The 15724-nt window shown below is 37.6% G+C and overlaps 1 pseudogene; it reads right to left on the bottom strand.

Moving 5' to 3' along the window:
* Positions 1 to 15504, bottom strand: part of LOC149170252 (putative aminotransferase TAT2) — a 53223-nt pseudogene extending 37719 nt beyond the window's left edge.
* Positions 15505 to 15724: the final 220 nt, after the last annotated feature.

The following is a 15724-nucleotide window of genomic DNA, read 5'->3' as shown; positions in this document are numbered from 1 at the left end:
CCACTCCTCAAACTCTTAATATAGAAGGACATATCAAGAAGAAAAAGGTTCAAGAAGTGAAAGATCACATCGAGAAAGAAGAAATGAATCCAACCATATCTTGCAATGCATTGGCCAGAATTACCACTCCTCAAACTATCAAGCTCGAAGGACATATGAAGAAGAAAAATGTTCAAGAAGTGAAAGATCACATCGAGCATTAAGAAATGAATCCAACTATATCTTGTAAAGCATTGGAAGAAATTACCACTCCTCAAACTCTCAAGATAGAAGGACATATCAAGAAAAAAAAGGTTCAAGCAGTGAAAGATCACATCGAGCATCAACAACAAGTTCTCCAACTTTTAAAGGATAATGCCACTTTGGTGCAGAATCGAATGAAACAACACATAGATCAACATCGCAGTGAAAAAAGTTATGATGTAGGTGATTGGGTATTTTTATGGCTACATCTCAAGCAAGCTTTTTATGAGAAGGAAATGTTGGCAATACTACATGCACTTAAGAAATGGAGACCTTACCCAATGGGAAGACACTTCAAGGTAAAAATGGATCATGATAGTCTTAAACACCTTTTAGAACAAATATTATCTTTAGAAGAATAGAAAAAATGGGTCAAAAATATGTTGGGTTATGACTTTGACATCATCTACAAAAAAGGGAAGAAACTTTTTGTTGCAGATGCACTCTCAAGAAAGGATGAGGATATAGAAGCATTGTTTTGTGATATTTCAATTATCCAACCAGTTTGGATAAACGAAGAAAGGGATGAATGGAAGAAGGACAAAGAAGTGTGGCCACTCATTCAAAAGTTGCAGAATATCCCAATTCAAACAATATTGCCAGAACTTGAAGAGGAAGGAAAAATCATATTGAAACCTAGATTAGTCATAGAAACAAGAACCCGACAGCTACGAAATCGATCAATTTCAGAGTATCTCATCAAGTGGAAGAACTTACCCGCTGAAGATTCCACATGGGAGGACAAGAATTTTATACAAAAGCATCATGAACTACTCAAACGTTAAGGACAACACTTTTTGATGGAGAGGGGCATGTTAGGCCCATATACTACTAGTGTAATCCCTTATTGTTATTAGTACAACTCCCTTATTATATTGTTGTACCCATGCAGTCCCCATATTGTTATTATTGTGCCCCATAGAAGCCCACTATTGTTATTATTGTGCCCTTACATTATTATTGTTATGTTGGCTCTGATTATATTATGACCCCTTAGACTCCTATATATAGAAAGGAGGTCTTGTCATTTGTATCATCTAAGAATTGTTCATTTGTGTAATGTAAAGGAGGTTGCCCCCTTGAAGAGGCTTATTTCTAAGGCATTGATCTATCTTTTCTATCTTTTTGTGAACTGGTTTCATAATAGAATCACTTGATGAAGACTTAAGATGATGACCAATAGGAAACATGGAGAAAGAAATATTAATTAACGGGTTGTGATTTCCCAAAATCATAATCTAATGGCTCAAGTGATTTGAACATAGAATCATGCTCAGGAGAATTAAGAGCCTTATCAATTCCCTTAGTATCAAAGATTGGGTATTTCATAAAAGGAAAATGATCACTTCCAACTGCACCTCTTTATGCAAAGGAAAATGAAGATTCTTCTTCCCAAGGGTATCGATGGGTATGTCATCATAGATAGTGCCTGAGGGGAAGGGAAAACCAATCTCATCCTCATCCTCCTTATCGGTGTCGTAAATGGGAGCGCAATCAAATTGGGGACTGACAATTTCCCATTTCTCCTTTTCAATGTGGAAATAATCTTCAATGTCATCTTTGAAGGGGTTAATGGGATCATCTCTCTCAAGTTTTTCAAAAGAGGATTCATCGGGAGTAATATCCTTGAGAAAGGTAGGGTCGGTCTCAATTTAACTTTCCATAAATTCATCCTTTCCAGCACATGTGTCCTCAAAATCATCATTTTCATCATGTGGACCTAAGGAGGACTTGCCTTCTTTCTCATTACCTAGATTCTTAATGTCTTAATGATGCTCGTTGAAGGATTCCTCTTAGATGCTTAATGTAGGGTGTACTTGAAAAAGTATAAGAAAGCCATCAACGAATTATTCAATAGATGAGATGCTCCTAGGTTCATGATCATGCAGCCATGGGTTATGACAACCGGGAGATCCCATGAACAATAGCATAAGGAAATCTTGGTGGACAACCTTCTGTCTTGAAGCATGTGCATTAAATCTTTCTATGTGGTCAATTGCAGAGAGTGGATCACCATTGAACACGGGCACCCCACATACCATCCTTCCCACAACATGATTAGGATGCCCAGGGATGCTAGAAACATCCAAAGTAGGAAATTTATCAAAGAATGCAACCTATTTGAGGTATACATGAAAAATATGTAGGAGTCGCTAGGGTGAAATTAAAGATGCCTAGAAAAATGCTTACTTCACCCTACAAGCATCGACCTTAAAGTTCAATGAAGAACTAGGGCTTCATTCTCCTAATGGAGTCACCAATAATGATATGTCAATATGTTGTATGAGGAACAAAACACATGTTTCATGTCCCCGACAATGGCGCCAAAATGTTACCGCTCAAACTAGCAAGGGACCTAAAGGGGATCCCTAGAGGGCAAATGCTAGACCAAGAGCAACAAATGGAGACTTAGCCCACTGTCACCTCAGTTAAGGATCTGCACTATTTATAGACTTTCACTGATGGGAGGATACCTGGTATATTATGGAGTCACCAATGAAGGATAAATCAATAAGTGGATGTGGAGTGACCCATATGATCCCTCTCTAGAAGAGGTTGAAGGATAGAGTTTTCTTGCTTTTTCAGCAAGGTACAATGTCTTTTAGGAGAAAGAAGGGAGGATTTGAGGGTTAGGTTTATGGGATATGACTTGAGAAGGAGTTTCCCAATCCCTAAAATACTTGTTGAAATTGGTATCCCACATGGTTCTTGAAGAATTTTCTTTTCAAATGGGACCACATGGGACCAAGTGGACCTAGTCTAGGTTAGGAGGAAAGAGTTTAGCAATCAATGATGTTCTTATCCTAGAAAAGGTGTGGGAAAGGATCAAAGAAATAATATTCACTTAAAGGTGTTGAATTGATCCTCTAAGGTACTAGCCTTGGGGATGCTAGGGCAACGTTTGATCTCAAAGCTAGGGCTTGGATTTTCTCACAACTCCACTGTCGAAATGGCTTCAAATTTTGAGGAGGTCTTAAGGAAACACTAGCACACGAGAGGCTAGGAGATCGAGCTTTTTGGAGGGCTAGTTCACTAAGAAAATGATGCCCTAGGTGACCTAACTTGGCTAGACCTAGGAAAAGATGAAAGAAATTTATTTAAGGTGGCCAAATTTTGGTAGATCAGTGCCTTAGTCTTGGGAGAATGGATTCTATGATGAATATCAGTGAGGGCCTTTGGTTTTTAGTCAAGGAGGCCTCAAGACTACTTCACTAGCCTTCTAGGTCAAAGAGAAGCAATCTTGCATGTTTTATACTTTGATGTGCAAAAGGTGATGGCTTATCAAGATAAATCCATTGATAGAATTACCCCTAGGATATTTAATTCACATTACATGACCCATACATTGAGACATTCTATATAGAGATAAAATTCCACAATTTAAGCTGTAAATGCATGCAACAATTAACCCTAGAAAATAGTGAAAATCCCAATCCAATGTATATGGAAAAGTAAAACAAGAATAGAATTAAAATATTGTACTTATATGTAATATAACATATCCAACAATCCACAATTTGAAAATAGAGAAGATCTAAGATAAGATAGACCAAATCCACACATCAAAATTCATCCATAAAGCTCCAATTCATCTTTTAAGAAAACGTGTGAAATTCTCAAAAGAGATAAGAGATCCAATCCAAAGTGATGATGAGAAAATGAACTAATCTCACTTGTATTTATACACTAATGAGGAGTTTGAATTAGTCTCAATGGCCTACATAAGCCCCAAAAATAAAATAATGCGCTAATAATCCAACTTTTGGTGACAAGCCCACCAAACTAGCTCACAAATGAAAGAATAAGCCTCTCAAGAGGTCAAATAATAATTTATGCATGTTGTAGGGCCCTATAAGAGGCCTAACGTGAGGTACATGGGTGCTATAATGAATAGTAGGACCCTCAAAAGGTGATGGACAAGGGGTTGGCCCCTTGTTCTCCAAACAATAAACCTCTGGTGCTCTCAATGGGTGTGGGGGCATAATAATAACCTCATGGGTCTGCAAATGAGGCGAAGATGGATGTAGATTGTCTGCAAGGGCTCTAATGATGGTGTAGGAAATGTCACATCATCCTACAAGTCTTGGGTCAGCTGCCAAGTGCATGATACATCCATGGGGCTGGTTGGGCAAAGATGAACCAAGTGCATATTCGTCGTCCAATGGGAGTATCTCGAGCATCACTGACCATCCTTGGGGATCCATGGAGTGTTGTCTACTGCTTTGGAGGCCCATGGCTCTCAAAACACACCCTACATGTGTCAATGTATCCCTCTAGGGGATTAGGACCCCATATAGGGAGACCAAACCCAAGATAGAGACCATCTGCAATTCTACATAAGATCCAATGCGTCCCCTAGATTTCCAGTACAACAAGTCATTAGGGAAATTGAGTAAATGATATTACCAACCATGGGCCACAGGTGGGGACTTCATAATGGTCTACCCTTCCTTAATGGGCTCTGGGATGTGCCAATGTCTCCTAAACTCCAAATGAGGTTAACCAAGTATCCTATTAGGTGGTTTCTACTTCTAAAGGGGATAATATGTTCAAGGCACATCCTTAAAAAGGTGGTGGCATGTGACAAATAGGTGAATGAAGTAGGGGATGAGAAGGGGCAGCCTTGGGCCACATGCTGGGGTACAAGGGTAGCTAATAAAAGGGAAGCCCACACTTGGGTTTATAATGTATAAGAGAGAGTAATCGTGGTACATGAGGTGCCCCGACCTTGATTTTTACTCCCTTCTTTATATGCCTTTTTCCTTTTTATGATTTTCTTTGATTAATTATTTGGGGTTCAATGGGTAACAACACGATGCATAAGATATAGCAGTGAATACCCAATTTTAAGGTAGGGTATTTCAATGCCAACCAGGGATTGGGACAATCATGGGTTCCTATATGATGAAGGAGGCTCATAGAACCTGTAGGAACCAGGGTGATGGCCATGATGATGGGGTAGAGCTCATGTATTGGATTTTGCCCACATGTTAAATGTGTTTGTCCTGACCATCTTTTGCATTTTGTGGTACATCTTGCTATTGAATGTGGCCAAATATTCTTTTGTCTTTCTTTTTAGCCACATCAACCTCTGGGGCATCATGCTAAGCCTGACCCAAGGTGTTGGCAAGGGGAAGGGGTGAGCTAACCCTATGTGGACACAATGGAGGAATGTGGACTCGGGTGGGAGAAATGATGAATGGGGTAATAATGGTTGGAAAGGGGGTAATATAAGAGGATAAGGGAGTGGGACCACGCAACCAAAATTGGGGTTTCCTGTGAAATACCATCCCTAAAGCCAAATGGTAAGTAAAAAAGATCCCACGGGACTAGAATACAAGATTAATATCCAAAAGGGGTATAGGGGAAAATAGCACAGACCTAACACACTCTTTCCACCAAATCCCCCTATTAATCCATGCTCAGAAGTGTCCATGATAAGAAAACTACAATACTCATTTACCAAATGACAAAGCATACCTTTAGGTTCGGGAGGCCCACCTTCAAACATATGATCATGGCAGATCGGCGAGGGACCTCATGGTTGGGTCAGGTGGTGGAGAAATGACATAATGAGCTAGCTGGTGGCTATAAGGGGTTGTTAATAGCCGGTTGAGGACCATCTTGGAGAAAAAAAATCTCCTAGGGATATCACCCACAAAATGGTGGGTAACAAGTACCATGGAGATGACGTCTTGGTATGGAGGCACTATGAAGGCATGCCCATGCTATAGGAGCTACATCATGGAGTATGGAGCACTCATTAGCCCCCATAACACTTATTTTTGGAATATAGAGCTCATTTGGAGGATGACATCATACTTGAGGATGTCTTTCTCCGATACATGTGGTCATTTATGACATATTTTTTTATTTTTTATCTATGAGATTGGCTTGTAACCTATCTTGTGGGACACTAATTAAACTTGTAATTAGGGATTGTTTACTTCATTATTGTAGAGATGATTGGGATGAGAATCATATAAATAGAGACTCCCCTCATTTCATTTTATCATCATCACACAATACATTATTTTCTTCTCTAAGAGAGTACGAGCTAGTTTTTTTCGCTACTATGGGCAAGATGTGATCTTTATTGGTGTGAATTTCTTGTGGATGTGATTTTTTCATTGAGACATTACTCTTGGATTAAAAGAAGTTCCTTTCATGGAAATGTTTGTAAGTTTAATGTCTTATTATTGATATTTTACACGTTGAATGTTTAAGATAGGGTTTCTATTGTTCCATGACTAAATGCTTGATTATTGTTAGAATCTTGCTACATTATTGCATGTAAAATTGTTCATTTAAAGGACTATAGAGAAAATCTTCATGGGTAGCCCCTATATTTAATTTTTCCCCTCACAAGAATAATAGTTAGGGTTTTAAAAATGGATATCGTGGCCATCTATTAGGATATTCTGACACATAGGAAATAGTTAAGTATAACTTGGTCTAGTGTAGAGTTAGGTAAAGTGTGTTTCTTTACTATGTACTTTTGTAACTTACAATCTAACAGTTACGATATGTTCTTGACATGGAGTGATCCGACGGTTCATTCTCTCCTCGGTATTATCGACACTTGATCTGTGGCTTAACACTCGATTAGTCCATGATCTTTATTTAAAGAGCATGGAGGGTAATTTGTAAGGTGACCGTTCATGAGAGAACCTTATGTAATTTTTCTTTCTTTTATTAATAAATTGCCTAAAGTGGTCGTGTTGGCTCAGGCTGTGGACTGTTTCCTTCTTTGAGGGTTTTAACCACGTCAAGAATACTGGTGTATTGATCTGTGATCTATGTGTGAGTGGTGTCCTTTGGTGTTCTATTTGAGGAACTTACCCTGTAAATTCCTACATGGTATCAGAGCTATTTGAAGGCCACATCTGTTGGTGATCCAAATACGAAGCCCAGACAACTGCATCCAATTTTCGTTTCCTAGATCTATTTTTTCTGACTATTTTCTGGCTAAGAGGACTGCTCTACTTTGTTAGGAGAATTTGTTCCAGTGAGGAACCCCATTCATTTCACGCGAAAAGGTTTTTAGTAGCCTTAGCTACGTCATTTTTAAGATCTGGAGGTATATAGTCTTTATTTCTAGTTTTAGTTATTCGTCTCTCTGTTTATTTCGGTTTATTTGGCTCTCTGTTTTTTATTACCGGATCTATACCTTTCATTTCCACGTATGCTCTTTGCCCCGCGACTCTGTGCGATCTGGGAAAATAAAAAACATAAAGGAAGGATTTTTCTCATGCGTATGGTCTTTTCCGCCCTGGTTTAATGTAATCTCGGAAAATCAGAAACATTGAGAAAAATATTTAGTTTCCGGCGAAAGGTAAGTTCAAGCCATAAGTTTTGGTTTTTTTTTGCATGTTTGTGTTGGGTTGTGTGTTCTTTTGCGTTATAGGGAAAAATGGGTTTTTCAAGTAAGCACGCACAAAAAAAAAACAAAAAAAACAAAACAAAACAAACAAACAAACAAACAAAAAAACCCCTTCCTCTTTTCCAAAAATTACTAACCTTCTAAACTAGCTCACTTCGTCCAAAGTTACTTTATGAGAATAGAGGTCTTGGGTTCAAGTATTTCATTTTGTTGAGTTACTTTTTCAAAAAGCATATGTAACTTATGTTTTAAAGTTACTTTATGTAAAATTGTTCTCATCCATTATAAAAAGTGAGTCACTTATAATTCTAAAGTCTCTTTATCTTTTATTTAAGTTACAATTTAGTGGGTATCTCATAAAGTACCATTGTAAAAGTGACTTTCACTTATTTATAAAAGTGGGTCACATAATTTTTTTTTTTTAAAAGTGAGCTAATTAGATTAAGTTTGGAAAGAAGGGTTTTTTTTTTAATATAACATTATCATTCACTTCCGCACATTCACATACTTCGTCAGCACCTTCAACAAATTTTCTTCAAAAATCCATAACTTCTTCATCTGGAAGCTGCTTTCAGAGCTTTTTTTTTTTTAATTGGCCTAATTTTTCGAGATCTTTCCATTGGAACACTTAGTTTCAGCATAAAATGGAAATTCCATGCCAATTTATTCTTGACAGCACCAACTACTTCCAATGGGTGTCCTACATGGAGGATTTACTTAGAAGTAAAGGTCTTTATAGAATAGCCTCAGGCCAAGAGTCTAAAACTAAAGATGAAGACAAGGTAGTCAAATGGGGAAATAAGCAAGATCAAGCACGTGGGTTGATAGGGATGTCTATCTCTCTAGAGTTTAGATTCCATATCACAGAACTTGATACCCCTAATGAAGCAATGAAACAACTCAATAAAGTTTTTGGAATTAAAAATGAAATTAGATCCCATCAACTCGAAAATGAGTTGCTTACGTTGGACCCCAATAATTTTTCTTCCGTTGAAGATTTTTTGTTCAAGTTCAAGACCCTTAGACTTCTCTTGGAAGGTGTTAAGGTTAAGAAAGAAGATGGTAGCCTTATCTATTCCATTCTTACTAAGTTAGGACCATTCTACTTTGTGTTTGTTTCCACCTTCCATTCTACTAGAGAAGCCTTTATTTCTCAAGGACAAGCCTACAAGTCCCCATTTTTTGATGCCTTTTGTGATTATTTAATAAGAGAACAAGAAAAACTCTTACATCCTGGTCTTCTTAATCTTGGAAACTCTTTTAAGAAAGCCTTAGCTACCCAACATTAACCAAGTTCAAACAATCCTAAGAAGCAGCATCCTAAAAAGAATGGTCCTAAACCAGCCAAGGGTCCTAAGCATTTTCAGTCTCGAAAATGAAAAATCAATTCAAAAAAATGATAAGGAAAATAAAAAGAAAGGGAAGAAGATTGATATACATTACAACTTTTGTAATCGAGATGGCCACTTAAAATCCAAATGCTTTAAGAAGATGGAAGTCTTTGAAGCAAGAATGAAGAAGCATAACATCCATCTGGAGCACTCTTCAACTTCAACTTCATATTCAGGAATGGCATTTTCTGCATGTGGTTGTCAAGCATCTCAGTCTGGTTATGCACTAAATGTATCTTCTTCTTCTTATTCTCATGAGTGGCTTATTGATTTTGGAGCTTCTTTTCACATGGCCAAAAACAAAGGCATGTTTTCTTCTTTAAATGATTGTAACACCAAAAATATATACGTTGGCGATGATAGATCTCTTAGTGTTGTAGGGACTGGAAGTATTTATCTAGACAATGGTCAATTTAATGATGTATTATGTGTTCCAACCTTATCCTGCAACCTTCTATCTGTATATCAAATAACTCATTCAGGTGAAGGTAAAATCGTTGAATTTTCCCCTCATGATGTTGTAATTAAGGACCTAAGAGATCCTAGATAGATTTTAGCTACTGGCATTGTTGATGATTCTACAAGGTTGTATAAGTTTAACAACTTTGGGTCATCAACTCTTCCTTCGGTATTTGTTGCTCATAATGATGAAGTGACCAAACTTTGGCATGAGCGATTTAGTCACTTAAACTATCTCTCCCTTCAAAATCCATGTAAAGAAAATATGGTGACATGTATTCCTATGGTATCTTACAGAGATGGTGTTTGTTCTGGATGTGTACTTGGAAAACATCATTGAGATAGTTTTGAAAAACGTGCCTCTTGGCAAGCCTCGGTCCCTTTACAACTTGTGCATAGTGATTTATGTGGTCCACTTCCAGTTGTTTCATTCTCTGGCTGCAAGTATTTCTTAACTTTCATTGATGATTTCTCCAGATGCACTTGGGTATACTTCTTAAAACTCAAGAGTGAAGTATTTAACATGTTCTTGGCCTTTAAGGCCTTTGTTGAGAAACAATCTAAACATCAAATTTTTAAGCTAAGATCTGCTAATGGCGGAGAATATGTTAACAACCAATTCATCAACTTTTGCACTGAGCATGGAATTCAAATGCAACATATTGTTCCATATACTCCACAAAAAAATGGTTTAGTTGAAAGGAAGAATCGCACCTTAAAGGAAATGGCTAATTGTATGCTTCAATGTAAAGGACTTAATATTAATTTTTGGGTAGAAGAAATTAATTGTGGAAATTACATAGTAAATCACACTCATACTAAGGTTTTAAAGAATATCACTCCAGAAGAAGCATGGAGCTCAATTAAACCAGATGCAAGTCACTTTCGTGTTTTTGGAAGTGAAGCATGGGCCCATATTCTCAATGACAAACATAAAGCCTTAGAACCTAAGAATGAAAAATGTATTTTTGTTGGATATTCTGAATATGTCAAAGGAAATAGACTTCTAAATTTTACTGAAAATATATTGACCTACGAACCTAGTTCGGTGGATGTGCCACCTCTCTCTATCCCTTCAACTTCTGAAAATATTTCTTCTTCAGATGATGACAACGAGGATGACAATCCTCCCCCATCTTCTCAGGATCCTCCTTCAGCTCCTCAGCTTCCAAAATGGGTCTATGCTACTCGGGATGCAACAGGTTCTCTTGTAGGTGATCCTACAGATCAACGACGTACACATTCTCAGTTCGATATAGCCTCTTATTTATTGGCTGAAGCTTCAGCGAATTATGATCCTGACACCTTTGAAGAAGCTTCGGGCCATCCAGATTGGGACACAGCTATGAATGAAGAATATCGTTCATTATTGGCAAATGATACATGGAATTTTGTTCCTCTTCCAAAGGGACGAAAACTTGTTAGATGCAAATGGGTTTACAGAACCAAGTTTGGACCAGATGGAAAAGTTGATAAACATAAAACTCATATTGTTGCTAAGGGGTTTTCATAAGTTGAAGGCATTGACTATACTGAAACCTTCTCCCCTGTTGTAAAAATGAACTCTATCTGCCTTGTTCTTTCCCTTGTTGCCTCTTCCAAATGGGAAGTCCATCAGATGGATGTTAAATCTGCCTTCTTGCATGGGGACTTGCATGAAGAAATCTATATGGAACAACCTCCTGACTTTATAAAAACAGACTCCATCCTTGTATGTCGGCTTAAGAAATCCCTTTATGGTCTCAAGCAAGCCCCTCAGGCTTGGTATGCCAAAATGGATAGCTTTCTTTTAGATATTGGCTTTTCTAGGTGTCATTCTGACAATACTGTCTACACCAAGAAAGTGGGTAAGTCTCTTATCATTCTTGTTCTTTATGTTGATGATATTATCCTTACTATTAGTGATCCCAACCTTATAAACCATGTGAAGTTTAGCCTTAAAAAGCAGTTTGAAATGACAGACTTAGGACACTTGCATTATTTTCTTGGTCTTCAAGTCTTGTAATCCAAGGAAGGTATTTCCCTTTCCCAGTCTAAGTATGTCTGTGATCTTCTATGCCACTTTCACATGGAAGACTGTAAGCTAGCCCCTTCTCCCTTTCACTCTGGAGCCAAACTTTCAGTCACTTGTACTTCCCCTGAAGTTGATGCTACCTTATATCGTCAGCTTGTAGGAAACTTTTGTATCGACCCATTCCCGTCATGAACTTTCCTTTGTTGTTGGTCTTATTTCTCGGTTTATGAAAAACCCACGTGAAAGTCATTGGAAAGGAGCTAAAATAATACTTCATTATGTTCGAGGTAGAGTTCAATTTTGGATTCATTACAATGCAGTAGAATCTCCTTTATTGGTTGGTTTAACTGATTTTGATTGGGCTGGTGACCCTGATGATTGGAAGTCTAATGTAGGTTATGTCTTCACTCTTGGTTCTGGACCTATTACATGGGCTTGCAAGAAACAAATTTCCATTTCTCTTTCTTCAGCAGAAGCAAAGTATTGTGGCGTTGTAGAAGCTAGTAAGGAAGCCATGTGGCTTCATTAGATCCTGTCAGAGTTTGGCTTTTAACAACAACATATGACTACACTTTGGTATGATAATCAAATTTCCATTCAACCATGCAAAGATCCAATACAAAATCAGTGCAAAAAACACATTGAAATACACATGCACTTCATCATAAAGCTCATTCATGAACATGTTCTTTAAGTGCACTATTGTTCAACTGATGATCAAGTTGCAGACATCTTTACAAAGGCTCTCACAGAGGCGAATTTTACTAAACGTTGATTTATGGTTAGAGTTTAGGAAGTTATCACTAAGGGGGGATGGGCTCTAATGCCTCCTTCCTTCTCCTATTGTGTCATATTTTTACATCCTTCAATCCTATCCCAAGTTGTTCTTAAGGGGGGATGTTAGGATATTCGACACATAAGAAATAGTTAAGTATAACTTGGTCTAGTGTAGAGTTAGGTAAAGTGTGTTTTTTTACTATGTACTTTTGTAACTTACAATCCAATGGTCACGATATGTTCTAGACATGATGTGATCCGATGGTTCATTCTCTCCTCAGTATTACCGACACTTTATCCGTGGCTTAACACTCGATTCGTCCATGATCTCTATTTACAGAGCATGGAGGGTCATTTGTAAGGTGACCATTCATGAGAGAGGCTTATGTAAATTTTCTTTCTTTTATTAATAAATTGCTCGAAGTGGTAGGTTGGCTTAGGCCGTGGAATGTTTCCCTCTTTGGGGGTTTTAACCACGTCAAGAATACTGGTGTATTGATCTGTGATCTATTTGTGAGTGGTGTCCTTTGGTGTTCTATCTGAGGAACTTACCCTGTAAATTCCTACACCCCTTACTCCATCAAGGTTTATCCCTTGAAGTTTATGTTGGGCATGGAGCCTGATTATCTTCTGTATTCAAAGGTATCACCGCATTGGACCCCAGTTCGAAATGGGGCGGCAATTCTGCCCGTAAAATATTTGTTGCAGGGGGTTCCGGGGGGGCAGCTGAGACCTTTTAGGAGCCCCCCCCCGGTGGGGGATCAGGGGCAGCGCCCTCGAAGCTAAGAATAGATGTAAAATTGTCTTGTAAAATATTGTAATTTCATAGTCAATCTGGGTCATTCATTAGGCAGAGATCTGACAGTAGAAGTTATGTTTAATTTAGGTTTTTTGCCCTAGAAGGCAACCCCTCGCTATATATGAGGGAATTGTATTGCGTCTATGTAGATCTATATTCTGAGTGAGGAAAGAGAGAGGATATTGAGAGTGAAAAGGGAATTACAACGGATCTGTTGTAGGTTGTATCTCTTCAGTTTGTTGGATAATATAGAAGGAAGGACTGACTGTTTCCCCATGGACGTAGCCCAAACTGGGTGAACCACATATATCTATGCCTCTCTTGTTTTATGCGTTTTCTGTGTTTATATTTCTGCAATATTTTATGTGTTCCATTGCTCAGTAATATATAATTTTCTATCTGTTTAACCCTAAAGACTCTATTAAACCCTAGTAGGATAAGGCACTAATTGTTTGTGTGTTTATCATCCATAAACCTTCTTAGATATTATATTATTTTCTCTCTCCTATATGTCTAGGGCTACCACTAGGGTTTCTAGTGATGATTTATGCATTAAATTGAATTTTGCGTGGATTAATGTTGCTCATAATTTATAAGTTAGGATTTGCATCTATAAATTGTTTAAAGAAAAAATCTAGTATAATGCATGGTTGAGACCTCCTAATTAGGGTCGGTGTCACCTTTTTGTTGTTTATGCATACCTAACAACCATAGAAACAAGTTTTCTAGCCAAGTCCTAGCCTCTATTTTGATCTTTTGTTGATGAATATAATTTTAAGATCTTTGCTAGAGCTGCTATATGACATTGAATACCCTTCTATTGCATATCACCTAAACCTTACCTTATATCCTAAGTCACTTGGTTTGTGTTCATGTTCGAGATTGATAATCTTGGAGTTTGACAAAGTTCAACAATTAAAATTTTGGGAATAAAATTCGGCATTATGTTCGACATAATACAAAATTTGAAAAATAAGTTATGAAACCCTAGTCTCCATTAAACCCTAGTCTTTGTGCAAGGACACTAGTCGCACAAAGACGCTAGTTTGAGCAGTCAAAGATCTTTGTTGAGGGCATGTCATTATGACACCAGTCACATGATGAACACCAATTTGAGCAGTCTTGGATCGTTTCCAAGGGAACACCGCAATTAGATATGAAATAATGTAAGTAGTTGAGACTTAAAACACATAGTAAAGGTTTAGATTGTGTCTTCACAATTCATGGGAGTGTGCTGCATTGAACCCTTTGCGAATTTTCAATGAATTTCAAGAAAATTAAAGGAAATTATAATGTTCATATATGGGTTCAAATTCAGCTTCATGTTCGACGAACCCCCATCTAACAAATGCAGCTAGCAATTAAATTCAATGAACTTCAAACTTAAATGATTTTGTTTTTCGAACCCAGTGAATTAGCTTATAGCATGCTTATTCTTGGTTTAGGCTTAGAGTACTCAAACCCTAGTATATACAACCTAATTTATTTTACACCTTTCCAATACTATATTCAATATTATAGACCTTTACGTATCACCTTGAGCCATAACATTAGAAAATTCTTTAGGTGATTTAGGGAAGCCTCCCTTGTGGATTAATTCCACTAAAGAACAAGAGAAAGGTTGTTGAAGTGACATTGACAACCATTTCTCTTGCCACCATAAGGTCTGGCCCCGCCCAATGAGGCTTTGCACTGGGCCTATTAGATTTTTTAGCAACACTCACAAACCCATCCAAACACCTAATACCTCAAGTTCAAACCTTTGACGTAAATTCTCTCAACCATGGTTTAGAGGACATGTCTGTAAACCTCAATATATTTTCATGGCTAAATATCTGGATTTGAACCTAGGGAAATTGTAACCTTAGGTGACAAGAACAATATACTTCACCATTAGAAACAGGGGAACCTTCGATCTGCATTGCTGTAATGACCGGGTCAGGTTTTCTCAATACCCTCAAGTTGTGTTCCTATATAAAAAGCAAAGGATTCTCATTCAGGTTGATCCTAGCCATACCCTGAACATTCACAATAAGAAACAAGTTAATGGATTAGGTTTCCATGTTGATACATCTGACCACTTCCCATGAGCATCCCAGGCCAAAACCAGTGTGACCAACATAGTGGAACTTATAATGGAGGATTACACCATCATTTGGATTTTTATTTTTTTTCAAAATATTTGATCATAGGAGTAAACTTTACTTGATTATTACCTTCTTCTTTGTGGCAAGTCAACAACGGGAGATTAGCCATTACATTCACCAATTCTAATGGCCTCTATTAACACATATTCGACATGAATTGAGGTTCTGAAGCACTTGAATGTAGAGGGATCTCCATGGCCGAGAGGAATTTTTCTCATCCCATTGGGATTCATATGTGACATCACATAGTCCAACACCTCTTGAACCCCTAACATGTTATGGCATCCCATGACGGTCTCACTTGGCCTCAAATTCTACTTTCTCGAGCTTGTGCAGATCGCCTGTAAACATTCATCCTTCATAACAAAATTTCACGTCAAAAGCAAAGCATAATCTAAAAATAGAAGGCAGAGAAAAGAAATAACAAATTTAAAGAAAACATTACACTCATTAGCAGAATAAGTGTTAATAAATTGGCTTCTTAATAATCTAGCACTGAACTTGAACTTA

The sequence above is a fragment of the Pinus tabuliformis genome, chromosome 4_2 (genome assembly GCF_031772625.1).
Source record: "Pinus tabuliformis cultivar Carrire ecotype Pingquan chromosome 4_2, CPIR1, whole genome shotgun sequence".
Classification (NCBI taxonomy): Eukaryota; Viridiplantae; Streptophyta; class Pinopsida; order Pinales; family Pinaceae; genus Pinus; species Pinus tabuliformis.
Note: the sequence above shows the minus strand (reverse complement) of the source record. Positions and strands in the feature narration are given on the sequence as shown.